Source organism: Mesoplodon bidens, assembly GCF_964165515.1.
Source record: "Mesoplodon bidens genome assembly, chromosome: 1".
In the NCBI taxonomy this organism is placed as follows: domain Eukaryota; kingdom Metazoa; phylum Chordata; class Mammalia; order Artiodactyla; family Ziphiidae; genus Mesoplodon; species Mesoplodon bidens.
This window is the reverse complement of record NC_138176.1, coordinates 47,902,917-47,912,383: the sequence shown is the minus strand read 5'-3', so window position 1 is coordinate 47,912,383 and position 9,467 is coordinate 47,902,917.

The following is a 9,467-nucleotide window of genomic DNA, read 5'->3' as shown; positions in this document are numbered from 1 at the left end:
GGCTTAACGTACAGATGCAAAAATAAAAGTCAGAACACACAAAAGGACAAAGTATGATTCCATACATATGAGGTACCTACAACAGCCATATTTATAGAGACAGAAAATAGAATGGTGGTTGCCGCAGACTTGGGGAAGGGAAGTTATTGTTTAATGAGTACAGAGTTTCAGTTTGGGATGATGGGAAGTTCTGGATATGGGTGGTGGTGATGGTCGCACAGCAATGGGAGTATACTAAATGCCGCTCAATTGTTCACAAAAATGGTTAAAATGATAAATTTTGTTATGTATATCTTGCCACAATTTTTTTAAATTCAGTAAATAAATAAATGTCAGAGCCCAGGTTCCAAATTACACCATCTGACTTCAAAGCATTTTCTTGTTTGCACCATATCACACACCACACAGTTTTCTGCCCTCCACATTCCACCACTCTGTACCTCCCCTCACATTTTGGCATTAATTATCCACATTGGAATTTTATTTAGTTGTTTATTACCAGATGTTAAAATAAGAATCTTTCTGTCTTAGTTCTGACAGAGGTCCCCAATACTAGCTGCTAACTGCTCCCCAGATTTCCCATCTAAGTAGGATTTGCAAAGGAAATGATTGTAATTGGGCTTTATGCATCTCACCCAAGAATAACAAGGGGCAGGGCTATCTCAGCAGACAGCAACAGGAAACGTAGGTTCAGATGCAGAAGCTAAAAGGGCTCTCATGGCCTATTAGGAGTGGAGCTGTGGAGAAAGAGGAGCTGTAGGGAATATCAGAAAGGCCCACAAAAGCCTCATGAGGAAGTAAATCATCTTAAACACTGCCACAGGCAGACGGAGCCAAGATGGCATCATACTGTCCCTCATTCCCTCTTCAATTCAGAGGCAGATTCTGGATTGAGACTTTTTTTATAACTAAAAGTGACCAAGGCACTTTTTTATTATCTTAGGGTGACCCAAATCTAGGACCTGCCTGGATTGCTCAACTAGTCCACATAGTATGTTTGCACAGGTGGGGTTAGGGGGCAGAGGGGAAATAAAGCTCTTTACTGATTGCCCATGGATTGTTCAACAGAAGGCTCTTTGCTTGTTTGTGATCTGTCACATACACACACACCCAACTCTAAGCCCCAAGAAAGCAGGGACCTGATCTCTCTGGTTCACTACTGTATCCCCAGGCCCAGAGCACTGCCAGGCACTCAGTAAGGACCTGTTGACTGAACAAATGTTCTGTAACACAGAAACAGCAAGAGATGATCAGCATTGTCACTGTTTTAAGTCCCCAAGTTTTGAGTACTGATACTGTAGCCCTGCACCCAAGCCATTCCCCATCTACAAGGCAGGACTCCTGGCCTCTTAACACCCCACTGGGCTGCAAGTGGGCTTAGAGGCACTTCTTCCAAGCTATCCTGCTCTAACCTGCTCTAACCTCAGGCAAACACAGATTTATATGAGGGACACAGCAGATACTCTCTGAAGAACAGGAAGGAAGGATAAACATGAAAAACTCAAAGAAAATAAAGGATCTGATTTCATCTTTAAGACACATTTATATTATGAATTTTTCAACAGATAGTGGGACACTGGGGCAGCAGAGCACAGATCTATCAGAAGCAAGAGAAGCAGCAGTGCTCCCCTGAGTAAGGGATGCACAATGATCTATGGGAGTGGAGGGAAAATAACTTTTATTCATATTTATTTTTGTCTCCTTTAAATGTTTACATGCTTTGTAATGTGTGTATTATCAATGCATACATAATTTATAAACTAAAAGTATACACATATTCAAGTGTTTGCTCAAAACATATTTGACTGATAGGTGGGGTTACACAATCACCGACTATTAGAGGCCATAGGAGAATGACGCCTGGCCTGGGAGAACCTGGGCGCCCCCAGCAGGCTGGGAGCTTTGGGCCCATGAGAAGCACATTATAACACCCATCCACTGACAGCACAAGTCTTTTCTGGGTCCTCCTGTTCCACCACTGCATAGGTGCAGGTCTCCTTGTTGAAGATTATCTGGCACTTGTTTGTGTCATAATCCACAGGTACAGCAGCACTGTCACTGAGGCAAGAACAAGGCCTGTTAAAAGGAATAGGATGTCCAGCCTCCCCAGGGCCAGCTTTGTGCCGGAAGCAGCCTGCACTCCAGGTGTCTGGGGTGCCCCTCACCTATTTAAGGTCACCTCTTGTCTGGGAACCCCAAAATGCCACCTTCAGGAATCTGCACCCATATATATATAGGACCTAGACTATGAACACAGACCATCCCTGACATTGTTGCTAAATTCCATCCCGCTCACACAGTACCACAGCAACTTCCAACAGGCCCAGAGGCACGTCTGGACTCCTCTGAGGCCAGGCAGCTTGCTTCAGCCTGGCTCTTCTTGTCCTCCCTGCTCAAGAAGTAGCCAGCAGTACTGCTGCTTGAATGTGGGAAGGGAATGGTTTTCCCAAGCCTGGCATAGAGGCTTGTTAAGCCAGGAGCTGGCTCAGCCAACAGAAATGAGTCACTCCAGGCAGGGACCATGGAGCCCTGGGAAAAGCTGATGAAAACTGGAAACAATCTCCCCAGGGAAAATCCACCCACACATTCAAGGGTGCCAACAATTTTAGGGCTCATTGCCCTCTTGAAACCCAACTGTAAACCCCAGATTTAAATTGCCCATCCCCAAGGTGTACACAGAACAGCCATCCCCAGGGCCATTTGTGACAATGTTTCCTTCCACAAGGTGACCCTTGACTTATTTTAACAAAAGAGGACATTTCAATCCTCTTCCCAAAGGGTAATCTGGAAACCAAAGGGAAGACTGGAAGAAGCTTTGCCCAAGGCACCTGGGGTAGGTGGCCTGGGTAGTGGGGAGGCCAGAGCAGCCTGGGCCACCAACTTCAGCCTCAACTGCCACTAAGCAGCTTCAGATCTGGACAACGGCCCCTAGGGCAGGGGTCCCCGACGCCCGGGGCCAAGGACCAGTATTGGTCCGCGGCCTGTTAGGAACCAGGCCACACAGCAGGAGGTGAGCGGTGGGCGAGCGAGCGAAGCTTCATCTGCGGCTCCCCATTGCTTGCATTACCGCCTGAACCATCCCCCACCACCCCGTCCCCCACCATGGAAAAATTGTCTTCCACAAAACCGGTCCCTGGTGCTAAAAAGGTTGGGGACCACTGCCTTAGAGAGTGCAATGGGTTAAAAAATTCTCCCAGAGAAAATTTAATCAAAACGTGTATTTTGCTATCACAAAAAAAAAAGTTCAGGAGGGCTTCCTTGGTGGCGCGGTGGTCGAGAGTCCGCCTGCCGATGCAGGGGACACGGGTTCGTGCCCCGGTCCGGGAAGATCCCACATGCCGCGGAGTGGCTGGGCCCAGGAGGCCACAACAGTGAGAGGCCCGCGTACCGCAAAAAAAAAAAAAAAAAAAGTTCATGAGAGAAATTTCATAGGTGGCGAGATAATTATAGGGGAAAGGAATTGGCGGCTCTGAGCAGGAGAGAAAATATGCCCCTTTCCTCCACGTGGAGCGCTGTGCTAAGTGGGAAAGGCAACGTGGCAGGAAAGAGGGAAGGGGCTCTGTGGGCCCTGACTCGGAGTCAGTTACTGTCCCAGGCTTGAGGGACACATAACTGGCATAGAGAAGGCATTAAATCTGTTTTAAGTTAATGAATTTATATGCAGAATCTCATTTAACTAATTAATTTATTTTTTTGGCCGCACTCGTGGCTTGCGGGATCTTAGTTCCCAAACCAGAGATTGAACCCAGACACTCAGCAGCGAAAGCACCGAGTCCTAACCACTGGACTGCCAGGAGCCCCCTCATTTAATTCTCATCTCCACCTGATGATCCCTATTTTACAGTGAGGAAACCGAGGCTCAGAGAGATTAAGAAACTTATACAGGGCACACAACTGGTATACAAAGGAATGGAGATTCAGACTCAGTTACTTTGGCTCCAGCATCGAGCCTCTTCCCACTTCACTGTTTTCCACACTAGGTCCACAGGACCCCTAGAAGAGGGTCATATTGACGTGGCTGTGATGATGCATCACTGAGTGGGGTGGGAGGGTGTCAAATTCAGTCGATAAGGGTGCTTTGGCCAATCTGGAGGTGCACTCTGATGTCAGAGAGGAAGAGCTCACTAGGCCTTAACCTTGCTGATACAATCGCACTCCAGAATCACATTGACACTCTGATACAAAGACAATATCAAACTTCAGGAGCACAAAATCAAGGTTCAGTTGTAATACGCAGTGACCCAGCCAAGCCTATATCTGCAAACCTGCTTCAGGCAGCCAGACATGCAGACTCTGGATCTGATATTCCTCTTGTTCCATTTAGCACTTAGCATGGGGCATGCTCAACAAATGTATTCAGAACTTTCCAGATACTTAAACTTCAGTAGCATTCAGATGTTCTAAGTCAAGTGCTTGTTCTTCTACTTCCTGGTGGTATGGTAAGACTCTCTGAGGCACTTGTTAAAATTCAAATTGCATGGCCTCCTATAAATTCTGATTTGGTAGGTTTGGGGGTGGGCCCCAGGAATCTGTATTTCATCAAGCCTCTCAGAGGAGTCTGTGATCAGGCAAGTTTGGGAAACACTACTTTATGCCAATGCTTCTATCATCAAAGCCACTCCTGTTCTTGCAAAACACTATAGGGCCAAGGCTGATGTGAAGACATCAGATGGATGGGGGGTGGTGGGGGAGTGGAGGTGGAGTGGCTGATTTGGATGTAACTACGGAGGAAACAGGGCCATGCTGCAGATATTCTGTTTTATTGGCCCAAGTACCAGAACTTTGGAGTCCACAGTAACCCAGCAGAAAACATCTGCACGACCTTTGGGCTGACGTGAGTTAAACTTGAGCAGTGAAGCAACTTCGGGTTTAGAGTTTAGGTTCACTACAGATCATCCTTTACTCCCCACATCCATTCCCTCTGCCTGTGTTCAGAGCCACTCCTGTTCCTGCAAATTGTCACGGGCCAAGCAAGACTGAATTGAAAACCAGCTCACTTCTAGAATAGCTTCAGACTACTGGGTACACTATCCTGTCTTCAGCAACCCATATGGATTTAGATATTTAATAATGAAGGTTATTTATCAAGATTCAAAAACAACTTAAAAGAAATAAGACTGAGGTAGAAGCAACCCATTAACAGATGTATGGATAAACAAAATGCGAGATATATAATATATATAATTTAATATATTTAATATAATTTTTTTTACTTTTTAGGGCTGAATAATGTTCACTGTATATAATACAGTGAACATTATTCAGCCCTAAAAAGGAAGGAAATTCTAAGACATGCTACAACATGGGTGATTCTAGAGGATGTTACAGTGATATAAGCCAGTGTAGGGGTTCAGGACAAGCCTCCCCCAAATGTGCCACTTTTGCATGAGGATTATTCTGAGCTAAAGGCAATAGACACCTTGCAGGTTCAAGAGAAACTACTGCCCCACTAACTACCTAGGTAGTATTAAATTGAGGATTCTTCCCAGAGAAGAGTTATTACCAGAGATAAATTTTATTTAAGTGACCCCGTTTATATGTCACAGTAAACATCTAAATACCAAACATATACTCTTATTCTTATCATCCTGTAAATGACTCTCCTGTCCTTGGAAGCCCCAAGCCCCTATCCCATTCCTTAGCTCAGGATGGCACATATACCTCATTTTACCTGCCTTTAGGTTTCTCTCTCTAAACCTCTCATGTATGTGGGTTTCCCGTATATATGAAATTAAATTTGACTTTTTTCCTGTTAATCTGTCTCATGTCAATTGAATTCTTAACCAGAAGAACCTAGAATGGTGGAGGAAAGTTTTCTTCCTTCCCAATACCAGTCATAAAAGGACAAATACTGTACAATTCCACTTAGGGTTGTCGAATTCATAGAAACAGAGAGTAGATGGTGGTTGCCAGGAGCTGGGGGGAGGAGGAGATGGGGTGTTATTGTTTAATGGATAGGAGTTTCAGTTGGGAAGATGAAAAATTTCTGGAGATGGATGGTGGAGACGGTTGTACAAAATTGTGAATGTACTTAATGCCACTGAACATAACTTTTTAAATGGTTAGGGACTTCCCTGGTGGTCCAGTGGTTAAGACCCTGCACTCTCAATGCAGGGGGCACAGGTTCAATCCTTGATCAGGAAACTAAGATCCCACATGCCACACGGTGAAGCCAAAAAACCCAAACAAACAAACAAAAACCAAAAAAGTGGATAAAATTCTAAATTTTATGTTATGTATATTTTATCACAGTTTAAAAAAAAGGAAAAAAAAAGAAAGGAAAATAAATAGGACTGAAAACTAAACCCCCTTCGGGATATGATTTTGAAAGAGGGAGTAGCTGTTCCTCAGACAGCACAGCAGCTGCCTCCGCCTCTCAGCCCTGTTGGCTTGAGGCTTACGTGTTGCAACAGTTAATTCCACCTCGGTCACAAGTACACTCCTCACAGTTCTCAGTGTTCCACTTTGAGTTCAGCGGGTGCATGACTCCATCGAGATCCTTGCATTCTAAAATAATACATGTGGTATCATCAGCACGGTCCCAAAGTCATGCACCCAGAACAAGGCTTGTAGGACACTGGGGCCAGCCCATGCCCTCTGCACACCACCCAGAGAGGGAGAATCTCAGTGACTTTAAAGGCATATAAGAAATGTGCTCAGGTGTTCACTTGTGGCTAAATTCCAGTACTATCCAACTCATGCCACTGATCATGTTTTCTTACAGCAAGATTAAATCTATCCAGAGTTTGTTTCAGAACAGACATTTCAAGAAAATATAAGCCCCTCTCTCTTTAATCAGAGAGCTATTATGAGCCTAGGGGTACTTAGGGTGAATTTTTTTCTGCTATATTATGTCTGGATAAACGCCTCATTTCTCCTCTTCCCTTTGCTTTGCTTTTCCACCCCCAATGCACATGTGAAACATCTTGGGCATTAAAAAAAAAATCTATGCCTGGGTCCCAACCCAGAACCATGAAATCAGAATCTCTGGACATGGGGTCCAGGCTGCCATATTTTTTAGAAAGCTCCCCCAACAGGTTCAAATGTTCAACTAAGAATGAGAACCACTGCTCTAGATCCATGGTGGTCCATATGTACTTGAGGGACGAGCAACATCAGCACCACCTGAGGCCATGAGACATGAAGACTCTCAGTCCACTCCATGCACACAGAATCAGAATCCGTACTTTAACAAGATTCCCAGAGGGTTTGCATGCACATTTAGAGTTTGAGAAGTACTAGAATAATCAATGACTCTTAACCCTAACTGCATGTAGGAGTCAATCAAGAAGCTTCTAAATGTGTAGCTCCTATCCCAGTGATTCTGATTTACCTGGTCTTGAATGGAAACCATCTGAGCATTAGTAAGCTTCAAAAGCCCTCCAGGCAATTCTCATATAGCTAAGATTGAGAACCACTATCCTATTCAAATGGCAAGCTGAAGTCCCTCATTTTACTCCATTTATGTATCTGCCCTAACCTTCTATCTCATGTAGATTTAAGGGCATTCATGTGCCAACAGGTTATATCTACCAAGATGCAGTCAAATAACATTGAAAAGCCAGGACTTACTATTAGGTGTAGAGTTCTGATTAGATATGATATAGCACTGAGCACTGCATAAAGTCATGAAGGTGGCTAAAACCACGAGGCTACCCAGAAGAGCATTCTGTAATGTAAAGAAGGGTCAGGGAAGAAGAATGAATGAATTCAGTTGTAATCATTGACTGCGTATCCTGTATGGAGGTCCCTGCTAGGCTCTGACAAGTGGTTTGAAGGTAGAGCTTCTACCTTCAGAGAATCTAGCAGAGGAACAAGATCTATACAAGTTACTAAAATAAACTGGGGAAAAAGCAAAATGTGAGTGAAAAGTCATAGAGCAATAAGGTTAGTGTTCTATTTTATTACAGAGGAGGTTCAGGAAACCCTTGTGGATAAGAGATTTTTAGCTATTTGCAGAGCATGTATAATTTAAAGGACAGAAATGAGGGAGTGAGAAGAGTTTCAGGAAGATAATAAAACATTGACAAAGATACGGAGACAAAACGCAATTGGAGACTTGCTGGAGCTAACTGGGTTAGTTAGAGTTCTTAGACCACAAGGGAGAGAACTTCATTTTCCAGATGATAAAGGCATCGTTGATGGCTGATGAACATATCAGCTCCTCTATGCTGATACTGGATCTGTAGGACAAAGGAAAGTATCAAGCTGCTCTTGTCATCATTTTGAGATGAGCAAGCAAAACATAGAAACAAACTTTATGGTGGGGATTTCCAAGAACCTTTTAAAAAGGAAGATGTGGTGAGACAGTCTTTGGGACGGTGTGATAAGCGGGTCTCACCTGCTCATTTGCAGCTGTTTCCTTCAAATGGGATGCGGTGTTACAGCACAGTGGTTGCCGGGCAGGTACCACCTGGCTTTGAATTCCAGCTCAGCCCACAACTAGCCATGTGAGTATCTAACCATTCTAAGCCTCAGTTACCTGCTCTGTAAAGTGGAGATAAAAAGAGTCCTGTGGGAGATCTAGAGAGCGAACTAGCAGTTACCAATGGGGAGAGGGAATGGGAGAGGGGCAATACAGGGGTAGGGGAGTAAGAGGTACAAACTATTAGGTATAAAATAAGCTACAAGGTTATATTATACAACACGAGGAATATAGCCAATATTTTATAGTAACTATAAATGGAGTATAACCTTTAAAATTGTGAACCACTATACTGTATACCTGTAACATATAATATTGTACAGCAACTATACTTTAATTTAAAAAGATAATCCTGTGGGGAGGATGGAGCGATGCATGTAATATGCATGATGAGTGAGACATGTGCTACACACACACTCTCCTAGACCCAGATTTTGACACCACCCCCCTGCAAAACACATACACAATTTTGTGGTGAGTAAAGCAAATAGCAGGATAAACTTTTGGGAGGAAGTCATGGAATTCATAAAAACGTGTTCCAAGCAATGATTAATTAATGTGGCAATATGAAGACAATTTGGAAAATGGTTACAAAGAAAAGTAATATGATACTGTGATTTTTAAAAAATATTGAATCTAAAAAAAAGATGTGGTGAGAGTACTTATTCTGTAAGATGTCTAAAATTAATTATGAGCTGATGCTACTTGAAGTAGTGTGTTACTGATATAAGAATAGAAAGACAAATAAAGGGAACAAAATAGAAAACCCAGAAAAAATATATATTTATTTATAAATAAATATATATATATAAATATACTATAAAATAAACTTAGTCTTTGAAATCTGTAGAGAATGATTATTCAATAAATGGTTTTAGAACAAGCGGTGAACTATTTGAGGAAGAAATGAAGTTAATTTTCTACTTTAGTCCCCACAATAAAATACATTCTAAAAGGATTCAAAGGTTACATTTTTACAATAAGATCATAAACTAATCACAGAAATATAGGCAAATATCTTATTCTAAGCATAAAAGGAAAA